This window comes from Balaenoptera borealis (genome assembly GCF_965194805.1).
Source record: "Balaenoptera borealis genome assembly, chromosome: 1".
NCBI lineage: Eukaryota > Metazoa > Chordata > Mammalia > Artiodactyla > Balaenopteridae > Balaenoptera > Balaenoptera borealis.
The window spans coordinates 112,616,533-112,632,031 of record NC_138860.1 but is presented as its reverse complement, the minus strand read 5'-3'; the positions used below and the strand labels follow the sequence as shown (position 1 = coordinate 112,632,031).

The 15,499-nt window shown below is 37.4% G+C and overlaps 1 protein-coding gene across 8 annotated transcripts in view; it reads left to right on the top strand.

Annotated features, from left to right (window-relative positions):
* The window catches only part of MTF2 (metal response element binding transcription factor 2), an 80,423-nt gene that overhangs the window by 12,385 nt on the left and 52,539 nt on the right, over positions 1 to 15,499 (top strand). The gene's annotated exons all lie outside the window — the stretch shown is intronic.

Here is a 15,499-nt window from a genome sequence, read left to right as displayed (position 1 = left end):
GAAAGAGAACTAACTAATGCTGTAGTGCAGCGGTCCTGAACCTTTTTAGCACCAGGGACCGGTTTCGTGGAAGACAATTTTTCTACGGACCAGGGTGGGTGGGGGCATGGTTTCGGGATGATTCAAGCGCATTACATTTAATGTGCACTTTATTTCTATTATTATTACATTGTAGTATATAATGAAATAATTATACAAGTCACCATAATGCAGAGTGGGAGCCTTGAGCTTGTTTTCCTGCAACTAGATGGTCCCATGTGGGGGTGATGGGAGACAGTGACACCCGAAGTGTGTTGCTTCTGTCCGTTCTACTCTGTAATCTTGTTTTGGTTGCTGTCACTGCAGAAAACCCTGCTTCACAAAGATAGGATGTTGGAAATGGAAGCAGGCTTTTCATTGTTTTTGTGGCAGTCTCAGGATATTCCGCCTTGAACATATGGAGATTTGAAGTTGTTTCAAACATACTTTTAAGGCCACCGTCATTTGCGATCTCAAGCAGTCGATCCTCTTTTAGCACGGACAAAGTTGATTCACCCGACTTATTCACAGATGGGTCGTGGATCCATTCCTTCCCAGCTTGGGGGTCTTTTGTGGTTGGGAAACAATGCTCAGACTCTTTTGAAAGCTGAGAGAGGTGATCATGCACCAGCTGGGAGAAAGAAGGCCCTGATTCAGTCTCTTTCAAAATCTCTGCTAATGTTTGAAACATGTCAAAAATCCCAGTGTTCACTTGTTGCCCCCATAATTCCAGTTTGGCTTAGAATGCAGCCGCTTTATTTGCCCACCTGAACACAGTTGTTTTCCCTTGAAGTGACAGATTGAGTTCGTTGAGCAGGTTGAATATGTCACACAAGTAAGCAAGTTTTGCGACCCATTGTGTGTCACTGAAATGTGCTGCCAGTGGTGACTGTTTTTCTAAAAGAAATCTCTGGAGCAGCTCTCATAACTCAAAAACTCTGGCCAGTGATCTACGTTTAGAAAGACATCTCACTTATGTGTGTAAGAGAAGACGTGTGTGCTCTGCGTCCATCTCCTCACAGAGCTGCATGAACAGATGTGAATTAAGGGCATGTGCTTTAATGTGGTTGATAATTTTAATCAGATCCTGTAAAACGTTAAATTCAGGTGACATTTTTCGGCTAGCCAGCACTTCTCTGGATGACACAGTGCGTAGACTCACATTCAGAAGTGACCTCTTCGACCCAAGTAGTGAAACCAGAAAGCCGTCCAGTCGCGGCAGCCGCTCTGTCCGTGCATGCCGACACAAAATGACCAATTGAGTTTTCTTGATATGTAATCATTCAAAGACTTGAATAGTTCTGCAGCTGGTGTTGGTTGGCAACAAAAGCGCACATAACATATCCTCATGCACATCCTCCTGAAAAATATATCGAACAAAAACACGCATTGTTGCCTTGTTGTCAACATCGGTAGACTCATCAACCTGGATTGTGTACCATGGTGATTCGTTAATCCTCTAACAATTGTGCCTCAATGTTCTCTGCTGTTTTGTCATTTCATCTAGTTATGGTGCTAGCTGAAAGAGGAACACGTGCCACCTTTTGAACTGCAGCCTCTCCTAAAAGTTCACAACAAATGTCCTTAACAGCAGGCAGGATCCACTCTTCACCAATGGTAAAGGGCTTCTTAGCTTTAGCAATGCAGTTAGCCACTAAGAATGATGTTCACAGTGCAGACACATTTTATGAAGTGGTGGCCTTCAATAATTGCTTCTGTTCTTCGTGTTTACCTTTTTTTCTTTAGAAAAACTCCAAAGGCTTGTCTTTTAATGCAGGGTGCTTGGTCTGCATGTGGCAAAGCAGTTTTGAAGGTTTCATGGCTTCGTTGGATAGCCGGTTGCCACATATTATACAAAGCGGGCTTGGAGAATGTGAATCACCTGTTGCAATGAACCCATAATTTTAGTAGCATTCTTGGTATTTTCTTTTAAATGCAGCTTTCTTTTTGTTGGCAGTCTTAGAGTCTTTTGCTGTCTCATCATCGGGTCTTCCCCCTTTTCAAAGAAGCTCTCCAGCAACGTTTGTTTTTTACTCATTTTGGCTAGGGTTAGCCTGTGGGCTTACCAAAACTGACTGAGACAAGTGCGCAGTGCAGGAAAGAGGGGCGGACGGAAGTGGTAAATAAAACAATGGGCGGGCCATGTGCGGACTGAAATAAGTGTCGGATTCTGACTTAAAGCCTGCCACCAGGTGCAGCTGTACAATTGAAGTACATCAACTCACTATAAAGCCTGCCACCAGATGCAGCTTAATTGTCACTTGCCACTCACTGATAGGGTTTTGATTTGAGTCTGCAAGCAATTGATTTATTATGGTCTATGTGTAGTCAGACCTCTCTGCTAATGATAATCTGTATTTGCAGCTGCTCCCCAGTGCTAGCATCACCGCCTCAGCTCCACCTCAGATCATCAGGCATTAGATTCTCATAGGGAGCGCGCAACCTACATCCCTCGCATGCGCATTTCACAGTAGGGTTCGTGCTCCTATAGCTGATCTGACTAGGGGCGGAGCTCAGGTGGTAATGCGAGCCATGGGGACTGGCTGTAAATACAGATGAAGCTTAGCTTGCTCACCTGCCGCTCACCTCCTCTTGTGGGGCCTGGTTCCTAACAGGCCACAGACTGGTACCGGTCCGTGGCCCGGGGGGGGGGGGTTGGGGACCCCTGCTGTAGCGAGTTGCTGTTATTAATGGGATTTTCAGGAACATTGGGCCAAGGTGGGAAAAAAAGAAAGATTTAGAAATACAGTCAGCCCTCATATCTGTGGAGTTCTGCATTCGTGGATTCAACCAACCTTAGATGGAAAATATATAGGAAAAAAATTCCAGAAAGTTCCCAAAAGCAAAAATTGAATTTGTCTTGCATTGACAACTCTTTACACAGCCTTTACATTGTATTAGGTATTATAAGTAACCAAGAGATGATTTAAAGTATATGGGAAGATACGTTATATGCAAATACTATACCATTTTATATGAAGGACTAGAGCATCCTTGGATTTTGGTGTCTGAGGGGTCAGGGGAGAAGGGGTGGGGATGGGGGTCCTGGAACCAATATCGTGTGAATACTGAGTGAGGCTGTAATGTTTATAAGTTCCAAACGTAACAGATAAAGCCCTTTATGGTCTGTTTGTTGACAACGTCATCTCACAGGAATAATGAGAAATAATGAATTATTGTTGTGATTGGAATATTGGGGAGTGGGAATGAGGATTGTATGAGAGGTTAACTTACGGAAGCATTTTATATTTTGTAGGGATTTAAACTTTATTCTTTTGACCAATGTGTTTCTTAAACTTAATTTTGTTGCCAAAGTGATTTCTTGCCATATCTGAGTATCTCTATTATTATTTACTAAATGGTTTTCTTTATATTAACTTTAACTCATTTAACTTTATTCTATAATAACCATCAGTTTAGGAATGAATATATTTTTAATACGCACTAAAATAATTACACAAAATGAAAAATGTTTTTTCCTGCCAAGATACTCATTACAACTCTGTAAAATGCTGTCTTTCATCAACTATGAGATGCCAACAGTTGCAGGACGTGCTATTATTTAGTGTATCATTAAGAAAGAAAAGGCCCTATTAATTAAGCTGGAACACAGAGCTTATCATGTAGAATTTTTATTTTATGCCGATTGAAAGACAGCTTTTTATTATCTATCATTCTTGTATAAACATAAAAAGGAAAGTATAAAGGACATTGGGTTAAGGTATTTCTATGACTTCTTTCTGTTAAAAATTTGCTTGTTTTGAATTACTTAAAAAAAAAACAGTTAAAAAAATAACTTTTTTTTTTTTTACACTTTTATTATTTATTTATTTATTGGCTGTGTTGGGTCTTCGTTTCTGTGTGAGGGCTTTCTCTAGTTGTGGCAAGCGGGGGCCACTCTTCATCGCGGTGCGCGGGCCTCTCACTACCGCGGCCTCTCGTTGCGGAGCACAGGCTCCAGACGCGCAGGCTCAGTAGTTGTGGCTCACGGGCCTAGTTGCTCCGCAGCATGTGGGATCTTCCCAGACCAGGGCTCGAACCCGTGTCCCCTGCATTGGCAGGCAGATTCTCAACCACTGCGCCACCAGGGAAGCCCAAAAATAACATTTTTATTGAGATACTTCATATGCCATTATAATTCATCCTTTTAAAGTATACAATTCAGTGTCTTTTAAAAAAATTCATAGAGTGTAGAATCATCACCATTATCTAATTTTAGAACATTTTATTACCCCAAAAAGAAACCCCATACCAATTAGCATTCATTCTTCATTTCCGCCTCTTCCCCCTAGCCCCTGAAAACCACTAATCTACTTTGTGGGTTTATGTTTTGCCTATCCTGGACATTTCATATAAGTAAAATCATACATTTTGTGGCCTTTTGTGTTTGGCTTCTTTCACCTAGCATAATGTTTTCAAGGTACATCCATGTTGTAGCATGTATCAGTATTTCCTTTTTATGGCTAAAATATATTTTATTATATAGACATGTATTTTGTTTATTCATCAGTTAATGGACATTGGTTTTTTTTTCCCCCACTTTTTAGCTGTTATGAGTAATGCTGCTATAAACATACATGCACAGGGTTTGTATGGACACATGCTTCCATTTCTCTTGGATACGTAGCTAGGAGTGGAATTGCTGGGTCAGAAGATACCTCTGTGTTTAAAGTTTTGAGGAACTGCCAAACCATTTTCCAAAGACCCTGCACCCTTTTACAGCCTCACCAGCAACTAAGGGTTGCAGTTTCTCCACATCCTTGCTTGTACTTGTCTATCTTTTTGATTATAATCATCCTAGTGGGTGTGCAGTGGTATCTCATCGTGGTTTTGATTTGCATTACCCCGATGGCTAATGTTGTTGAGCGTGTTTTAAACCCTGTAGTTATTGGCCTGTTGTATACCTTCTTTGAAGAACTGTCTATTCAGGTCCTTTGCCTATTGAAAAACAAATTGGATTATTTCTCTTTTTACTGAGAGTTGTAAGCATTCTTTGTATATTTTGGATACAAGTCCCTTATCAGATGTATGATGTGCAATTATTTTCTCCTGTGGATTGTCTTTTCACTTGATGGTGTCCTTTGAAGCACAGAAGATTTTAATTTTGATGAAGTTTAATTTATCCCTTTTTCTTTTTTTGCTTGTGCTTTTGATGTCATATCTGAGAAACTATTGCCTAACACAAGGTCACAAAGATTTACTCCTATGCTTTTTTTCTAAGAATTATATAGTTTTAGCTCTTACATTTAGTCTATGATCTATTTTGTGTTAACTTTTGTGTATGGTGTGAGGTAAGTGTCCAGCTTTATTCTTTTTACATGTGAATACCAGTTCCCTCGAATCATTTGTTAAAAAACTCTTCTTTCCCTATGGAATTGTTTTGGCAATCTTTTCAAAGATCAATTGACCATAAACGTAAGCGTTTGTTTCTGGATTCTTGATTTCATTCCCTCCACTTATGTGTCCTTATGCCTGTATCATAACATCTTGATTACTTTTGCTTTAAGTTCTGAAATTGGGGCGTGCTTAAACTAGTTTTGTCATTCTTTTCCAGGGTTATTTAGGTATTCTGTGTTCCTTGCTTTATGTGAATTTTAAGATCTGTCAGTTTCTGCAGAAAAGGCACCTGTATATTGATAGATATTGCATTGAATGTTTATGTCAATTTGGGAAGTATTGCCATCTTAACAATGTTAACATCTATGAACATGGGATGACTTTCCATTCATTTAGGTCTTATTTAATTCCTCTCTCTGTTGTGTAGTTTTCGTTGTACAAGCCTTCCACTTTTTTGTTAAATTTATGCCTAAGTATTTTGTTCTTTTTGGTACTATTGCAAATGGAATTTTTTCTTAATTTCATTTTCTGATTGTTCATTGCTAGTATATAGAAACACTATTGATTTTTGTATGTTAATCTTGTATTCTGCAACCTTGCTGAACTGATTTATTAGTTCTAATAGTTTTTGTGTGTGTGTGTGTGGATTCTGAATCACTACTTGAGTTTTATAGCATAGCTTTCCCTCACAGTGTCAATTTTGGTGCCATCATGAATATTGGTGATAGTATTTCCTAAACTAATCTATATAAGAATTAAAATAATTATATAAAGATTGGTGATGGTCTCTATTGCAGGTTTATAGTGAAGTAGAGCAGGTCTTTTCTTGATTCTCACTTTAGGAGACCAGCTGAACATGTCTGATTTACTATGTGTACCTTGACTTCACCCATAATCATTTGTTTCCCGGAGGGATAGAAGGTGCCTCAGTATTTTCTCTAATATTTTCTCCCCAGTGGCTTCTGATACCCATTCTCTATGTTTTGATGCTGGTGTTCTTATTGTATGCATATGCACTGGCAGTGGGGAGTACTTTGCTGCTGCTGCTTGGCTAGTTAGTGATTAGGAGTTACCAGCAGTTGTAAGGCAGATTTGCATTTCATAGAGTTAAAATGTGAAAATTATATGTCCTTTAGTTAATGACTTCTCTAGGCATAGGGCCCACTGGAGCTCTTTAAGCAAAGGAGTGAGTGGCTAAAACAGGTTTTCCTTACAGCAAATTGAAAGTGCATTAAATAAGTGGTGGGGTTGGTGGCAAAAAGATCAGTTAGGAGTTGATGGTAATAGTGCAGGTGAGAGCTGATAATGATCTGAAATAAGGCTGTGGTTATAGGTGATATTTGGGAGGTGGTCTTTAAGGGAGAATCAGCAGGATTTGGTGAATATTTGGAGGGTTAGGGAAGAGGATTAGGGAGGAATCAAGGATAACAAATTTCTAGATAGAGATGGTCAGATAGTAATGGAATTAGCTGAGATAGGGAATACTGGAGAAAGGGGAGGAATTTGAAGAGAATGTTAGTTTTGTTAAGTTAAAGGTGCTGGGAGAATCCAGGTTGAGGTGTCTAGTGGGCAGTTCCAAATGAGGGTCAGAAGCTTTTGAGATAGGATGGGGCTGGAGATGAAAGATTTAGAAATTGTCAACAGACAAAAATTAGGTGAAGCGTTAGGAGAACATGACTACTTAGGACAAGCAGAACATGTAGCACAAGAGGAGGGAACCCTAGGCAACTCCACCATTTAAAGGGTTGGCAAAGGAGGAAAAATCAGTAACAGGAAATGTCAGATAGATGGGAGAGAAGAGTCGTGCACTAGGGGTGAGGAGTATTTTAGAAACTAAGAGAAGTGAATTTCAAGCAGTATGTCATGATCATCAGTTATTATGTAAAGATTTAGGTACAATGAGAACTGAAATTAGAGCATTGTCTGGTATTGAGTCATTTGGGGGTCTTTGATGCAACTGTTAATTAGGACTGTCAGTTTGCTATGGATTAAGTGGAGTGTGCTTTTTAAAGTTTATTGGTGAAAAGAATGAGGAAAATGGAGATGTAGTTTGTAAAGACTTTTGTTGTTTTTGTTTGTTTTTAATTTGATTTTGGTTACAGCAGATTTACACCAAGGAGAGTTGGAGATTTAAAATAAAGGAAAGGAAATAATTGGTAAAGTGAGATTCTCAATGCGAGATCTCACTCTCATACTGGAGAGAAGAGGCTTTTCTTTCTTAGAGAAGCTTATTAGGTACTTGCTTTTGTGGATAGGTTTAGGGGAAAAGGGGTGGGAGAAAGTTGAGGTATTTAATATTTGTAGCTTCTTTTTTCTCGGATTAGACTCTACCTTGTGAGTGAAGGAATTGAGTGCCCCAGCAGACCTTCCGCCAAGTTCTTCTTTCTGAAAGTGTGTACACAGGAGAAAAATGGTAAACACATATTTTTCAAAAAGCTTAGGTGCTATAACTAGACATAAGCTAAGTTGTTGATACACACCAAAAAAAGAACTCAGCTCTTTGAGGACTATCTGGCACAAATACTGCTGCTTTACTATTCCTAGGTGAGGTTTTTTTTTTTAAGAATTATAGTTTTATGATATTAAGATGTTTTAAACATATAGAAACAAAATAAACCAGTTTTCAATGAGAAGAGAGATCATCATTTCCTCCTCACAGTTTAAAGTTTCTTTATGGAAACTTGAACTCCTCTATTGACAGTTGAGGACTTTTTGATAGCAGTTCATGAATTCTCTATTCGAAGAGTAGTTTATGCAGCTCTGGTTAAGAACGCTTACCTAGTACTAAAAATACATTTATACTGAATTTCAAAATATTCTCCTCATAATGTAGTTTTGGATCCTAATGACATTACCTTTTTTTTTTAAAAAACAGGGATTTGTGAGTTTTTTAATTTAATTATTTTTATTGGAGTATAGTTGATTTACAATGTTGTGTTAGTTTCAGGTGTACAGTAAAGTGATTGTTATATATATATTTTTTCTTTTTCAGATTCTTTTACCTTATAGTTATTACAAAATATTGAGTATAGTTCCATGTGTTATGCGGTAGGTCCTTGCTAGTTATCTATTTTAGGTCCTTGCTAGTTATCTATACACATAGCAGTGTGTATATGTTAATCCCAAACTCCTAATTTAGCCCTCCCCCCTTTCCCCCTTGGTAACCACAAGTTTGTTTTCTTGTTCATTTATATCATTTTTTTGTTTAAAGATTCCATATACAAGTGATATCATACAATATTTGTTTTTCTCTGTCTTGCTTACTTCACTTAGCATGATAATCTCTAGGTCCATCCATGTTGCTGCAAATGTCATTATTTCTTTTTTATGGCTGAGTAATATTCCATCACACACACACACCCATATCTTCTTTATCCATCTGTCATTGGACATTTAGGTTGCTTCCATGTCTTGTCTATTGTAAATAGTGCTGCTGTGAACATTGGGGGTGCATGTATCTTTTACATTACCTTTTAATCATGAACTAACATCAACAGATATCTGTTGGGTGCTCATCTTGAAGAAAGTACTATAATTTAGTGCTGTATGCTATGGAGAATTTATTTTCTTATTCAACAAATATTATTGAGGACCTTATAATGTGGGATATAGTTTTAGATGCTAGAGATATATTGTGGAACAGCATAGACATTTTCACTGCTTTTGTGGAGTGTGCAGTATTTTGGAGGATGGAGACACACACAGAGACATACACACAGGAAACAAGTAAATACACAGTATCACCTATGTAGTGTTTTTGCTAAAACTGTTTAACTTTAATCATGAGGAAAGGATAAGGCAAATCCAGAATGTGTAGCATGCTACCAAGATAGCTGACATGAAAAAATGTTGAGTGTTAAAAATACAAAACAACAAAACAAGAACAGGGATAAAGTTGAGATTAAAGGAGGCAAAAGAGACATGACAAATGCAATGTGTGAACCTTGACTAAGATCCTAGGTTTTGAAAAAAGCTTTTAAGAACATTTTTTTTGTGTGTCAAATGGGAGAATTTGGACTGTACATTAGGTGATGATATTAATGTTAAATTTGCTGCGAAGGATAATGGTCTTGTGGCTACATAGGAGAAAGATCATTGTTTTAAGAGGGTACATGCTGATATTTGCTGGTGAAGTGTCATGGTGTCTGCAGCTTTCAAATGGATCAGCAAAAAATGTGTGTGTGTGTGTGTTGGAGAGAGAGGGAGAGAAGTGTGAAATATTAATTGGTGAATCTAGGTGAAGAGTATACTGATGATTATTATGTTTTGACTATATTTGACAACTTTCAAAATAAAGAATTGAGAAAAAAGAAATGTAAATATGCTATAAGTGCTTTAAAGAATAAGACTTCTCTGATAGTATTGTAGAGTGCAACTATTTTGATATAATTACTTAGAAGAATCAGCTATTCAAAAAATGGAGGAGTTGGGGTGGGCAGTTTTGGGAGTAGGTACAATATGTATGAATGTCTTGGTGGGAAAGATCTTGGTTTTGAAGAATTGAAAGGTGGAGTGTATGGCTAGATATTGAGATGCAAGGATGTAATACTCCTGTGAGAGGAGAAAAGTAACATGTGATACTTTATTTGTAGCATTTTTAGCCTAATAAATATCTTTTTAAAAATTTATTGAAGTATAGTTGATTTACAATGTTGTGCTAATTTCTGCTGTATAGCAGAGTGACTCAGTTATATACACATATACATTCTTTTTTAAAATATTCTTTTCCATTATGGTTTATCCCAGGAGATTGGATATAGTTCCCTAGCCTAATAAATACCTTTTTTAAAAAAAAATATTCATTTATTTATTTATTTGGCTGCATTGGGTCTTATTTGCAGCATGCGGGGTCTTTTGTTGCGGCGCGCGAGCTTCTCTCTAGTTGTGGCACGCGGGCTCTAGGGTGCGCGGGCTCAGTAGTTGCGGTGCTCAGGCTCTCTTGTCGTGGCACACAGGCTCTAGAGGGTGCGGGCTTAGTTGCCCCGCGGCATGTGGTTCCCCATACCCTGCATTGGAAGGCGGATTCTTAACCACTGGATCACCAAGGAAGTCCGTAAATATCTTAATGTCCCAGTTTTGTTAGTGTTGGAACTATTTATAAAAGTCCTTTTGTATTTATCTGTATGAGACTCTTATATGCAGAAGTTTGAAAAAGTAAAACAGAGACAGTTGGTTGTCTTTGAACTTTTTATTGTGTCAGAATCAGGGACAGCCAGCTGTTCTTACCCAGGAAACTTAACATGCAAGTTGAACCATCTCCAGAAAGACATTTCATCATTGGTAAATTAGGCTTGTGGAAGCCTTGTGGTTAAATATACTATGGACAGAAGGCTTGTTAGTGGTAATGAATGACCTGATTTCACCACTTGTTAAGTCTGAAAATGTTCTTGGCCTTCCCACTATATTTTGTGACTTCATTTCATATTTGGGATCCAAAATGACAAATATCTAGAATAACTTCATCTGTTTCAGAGACGATGTGACTTTCTTTAGATCTTCAAGGAAGTGATTGTTTTTAAAAATTTTTATTGGAGTATAGTTGACTTAAAATATTGTGTTAGTCAAGGAAGTGATTTTTATTTCTGAGTTACAGATTTCTTATTTGTTGAAGGGAAGAGTAGTCTCCCCTTCCTATCTTATGGCATTGTTATTAGGAAAAAATGAGATGTGAGTGATCCTGAGAAAGTTAAACAGTATAATAAGATGAAGATGTTTTCAAGCCCTTTAAAATCTGTCTGTTCTGTTGTACTATCCAAGATCCAGTTCATATTTTTCTTTTAGGAATTGGAACTTTTTAACTCTAGGGCATTGTTGGCTTGCAGCAAGGATACCGCAGTTCTGTTTGGTCTTAGGACCAAATTCTGCAGGATTACAATGAAAATTCTGAACTTTCCATTCAGTTCATTTTTGGCTGAATTTTTAGTGGAGTTTCATTTAACCTTACCAGTTTTGGACTTGAACGTGAATATATATTTAACTCACAGTTATCTATGGTTTTTATGTATATTATTAGCATTGTTGGTTTTGGTGTTTTAAATCTGTAGTTACCTGCTATCTATTGTATGCAATATAACTAACTTCTATGCAAAATAACTAATCATCTCACAACTAACATATCATCAGAGATCTGCAAACTAATATTACTAGGTAATAATAAAATGTCATTGTGGAGACATTCTGTTTTCTGTTTGCACAAATAGTTTAGATGACTGTGGATGTTGTGATGAAAAGACTTAACCAACTGTCATTTTAAAAAATCCAGTATATTCTTGAAATCTTATACTCTCTCTAAATGTTTGGTATTTCTTTGCCATTCTGAAAACACTTGATATATTAATGTAAGTGTCATTTACAATTTTTAAAAAAGTTAACCATCCTTTTTAATAGTTTATAAAAATCTTTTGTGATCACAATTTATTATACACTTGTTGCAAAAGCCTGAGCATACAGAAGTGTTCTATAAAACTGGTATTTTATCCTACATTTTAAGGTTTTTATATTTTCTATAATTTCATGAAGAGAGTCAAAGCCACACTCACTGAAATTGTAAACACTTCTGTCATTGCCTGACCTGTTAGCTGACTAAGCTATTTTTAACTCTACAGGGCACAGGCCGAACCTGAGGTTGGGGTGGAGAATTTGCCTCTGCTTTTAGTTTGTCTTCAAGTGAGGTGAAATTAAGGGCAATTTAAAAAGAGTTTTTGGCTTTTTGTGTAGCATATGTGTATTCATAGGATAGTGATATTTGCCTGATAGGTGGATTTTTCTTTTTTTAAGTAGTATGTGTACTGGTAAGTATAGGCTTTCATTAATTTATTCAAGAGATAATTATTAAGTACCTACTTGGTGCCAGACACTGTGTAAAGTTTTAGAAAGCAAAATATTTTCTTTCACTTGTAATTTGAAATGCAAATTCCATTTGTTTGAAGTTATTAGGTCATAAATTTCTAGAAAATTGTTTGAGTCTGTTTTTAATATATGTTTTACACGGAAGATTCAGACTTAATCATCAGTGTATGAAAGTAAGAGAATAGGTTTGTTAGAATATGAATATTTATGGTTAAAAAATAATCTAGTTTCAACAGCCTCTTCATTCTTGCAACCAGTAGCTTGTATTAATGCTCAGATTTTTTCCCACCCCAAAATGTCTTTTTACCTCCTTGAGGAGCTAAGCTTTTAGAAAGAGTAAGCTAAACTTAGCCTGTTAGTCTTTGTTTCTAAACCCCGTGTTGTCTGGCATTTAAGCTCAATGATCATATGCGACTGGAATTGTTAACTTCGATAAACAGTTTTTATTACTTATTTTACCTAACCTATTAGGTACATCTGATACGCTACTTTCTCCTTTTTCTTAGTTGTCTTTTTTTTTTTTATGATATTTCTCTCTGTATTATCTTTCTATTTCTGTGGTGACTCCTTTCCTCAGAGGATTCTTTCGTTCATCATTTGAGTAAAAGAGTTTTCTGAAGATTCCCAGATTTGACTTGCACAGACCTTTAGCTTTTCTTGGTGGGATGAAGGTAGTGTACTGACCTAGGGTTGCCAGCTTTTTATTTTGGGAAGTAAAAATGTTTTAAAAAACTGCCACATATCACCATTATTTCGTAAAAGAAGAGGTATTTCAGCTCTAAGAATGTAAGAAGGATATGCTCTCAAAATACAGAATGGTCGGTAAGGTGATTAATTTTAACTCAATTAAAGCTCAATATATTGTCCTTGCTTTCCTTTGTTATAGATTGACACTGGTCTATAGACCTAATTACATTTGAGAACTGCTGACTTAAAACAGTAGGTTTTTGAGCTGGTTCAAGGGGAAGGGAGTGTGGGGAGTTCTGTGGTCTAATGTTAAGGAAAAACTGTAAAGTGTGTCATAACATATTAAAGCCTTCAAAGTAATCCTTTGTGAAAAAGCCCCCCACTTTACATGGTATTATTTTTTTCACGTAGCAACTGTTATTGCAGAGGATATCCTTTGGGAAACACTGCTGTGGATGTTGATGTTACCAAGAGTTTTTCTTCACTTTTATCATTTTCTATATTTTTAAAGTTAATTTCTAATATTCATCAAAGTATTACTTACTACGAGTATAAAACATCAAATAGTTGTAAAATTTTAAAACTTTTAACCAAAAAGATGCAGTTGCTTTATCTGTTCCCTCTATCCTTCTTAGAGGCAACTATTTTTAACTTATAGCTATTTCTTCTTTATATTTCTAAATAAAACATTGCTGTGTCTTTTAAAAAATATATATTTATTTATGTATTTGGCTGCGCCAGGTCTTAGTTGCGGCATGCGGGATCTTCGTTGTGGCATGCGGAATCTTTTAGTTGAGGCATGTGGAATCTTTTAGTTGAGGCATGTGAGATCTGGTTCCCTGCCCAGGAATTGAACTCAGACCCCCTGCATTGGAAGCAGGGCGTCTTAGATACTGGACCACCAGGGAAGTCCCATTGCTGTGCCTTAATTAATTAATTAATTAGTTTTGGCTGTGTAGGGTTTTCCTTGCTGTGCGCGAGCTTTCTCTAGTCGCGGCGAGCGGGGACTACTCTTTGTTGCGGTGCGCGGGCTTCTCATTGCAGTGGCTTCTCTTTGCGGAACACAGGCTCTAGGTATGCGGGCTTCAGTAGTTGCAGCCCGCGGGCTCAGTAGTTGCCACACATGGGCTCTAGGGCGTGTGGGCTTCAGTAGTTGTGGCTCGCGGGATCTAGAGCGCAGGCTCAGTGGTTGTGGCGCATGGGCTTAGTTGCTCCACGGCATGTGGGATCTTCCCGGACCAGGGATCGAACCCATGTGCCCTGCATTGGCAGGCGGATTCTTAACCACTGCGCCACCAGGGAAGTCCCCATTGCTTTGTCTTGATTCACCAATTTTAGGCATTTTCTTCCTGTGATGTTGGATGAGGAATTTCTCTCATAGCCTCTTCCTCCATTCTTTCAATATGGTTATATAAAAAATATCAAAACCTGTTTACCTTTGTATGATTATATAAAAATAGTTCACATATGAGCCACATAGAATATGATACGGCAAAGTAATGGTGAGGCTTTAGTGAGTTAACATATGCAAAGATCTTAGAACAATGTCAGGCATTTGTTAGCTGTTTTTAGCTCTTATCTCTAGGATTCTATTTCTTTCTCATACAGCTAGGTTTAAAAATTGTCTCATGAAAATTTGCTTAGTTTTCTTTGAACATTGAAATCTTCACAGATCTTTCCACTGTTTGTAAGATGTCTTGCAGTTCTTTTCCACAGTCAATCTGTTATTTATCAGTTGCGTTTATATTTCTTAGAGATATTCTCCTGGAGCTCTTCTGGAGTTCTGCTCTAATCTGGACTCGTAGCTCTCTAAAAGATGTTGTCTTGGGGCTTGCCTTCACAGTCATCCCTTTGCTTGTCTGCTATGTTGACTTCCTTGTATCTTATGTCTGCCTTTTATTTGGTTTAGTTCCTCTCTTTGGTATCTTCTGTCAGGGCCAAAGAACGTGTGTTTGGGGACAAGTCTTACAGACTTCGTAGACCTGAAAATACTCTTATTTTACCTTCATTCTTTTTTTTGGGGGGGGGGCATGAGGCATGTGGGATCTTAGTTCCCCGACCAGGGGTCTAACCTGCGCCCACTGCAGTGGAAGGGCGGAGTCTTAACCACTGGACTGCCAGGGAAGTCCCTACCTTCACTCTTGATTGATAATTTGGCTGGTTATAAAGTTGATTTTCACCCAATTTATTTTTTGCTCAGAATTTTAAATGAGTAGTTTCATTGTCTTTTAGCTTCTAATGTTGCTGTAATGATAATGTCATTCCTATTCTCAGTCCTTTGTAAGTTGCCTTTCTAAGCATAATATCTTTGTCCTTGATTTTCTTGGCCTGAGTCTTTTTCATTTGATTTACCTTTTCAATCTGATGACTCTTATCCTTCAGTTCTAGAATGTTTTCTTCTACTTTTCCTTTGATAATTTTCTATCTATTTCTTTGACTGTTTATTGTACTTTTACTAGTCACATGTTAGATTTCTTAGATTGATACTCTGATTTTCTTAGCTATTTTCAGATAGTTTTGGTTTTTGTTCTATTGAGTTTTTTATTTTGGCTATAATTTCATTTCTTAGAGCTTGTTATTATTCTCCCTTTCACAGTATCTTACTTCA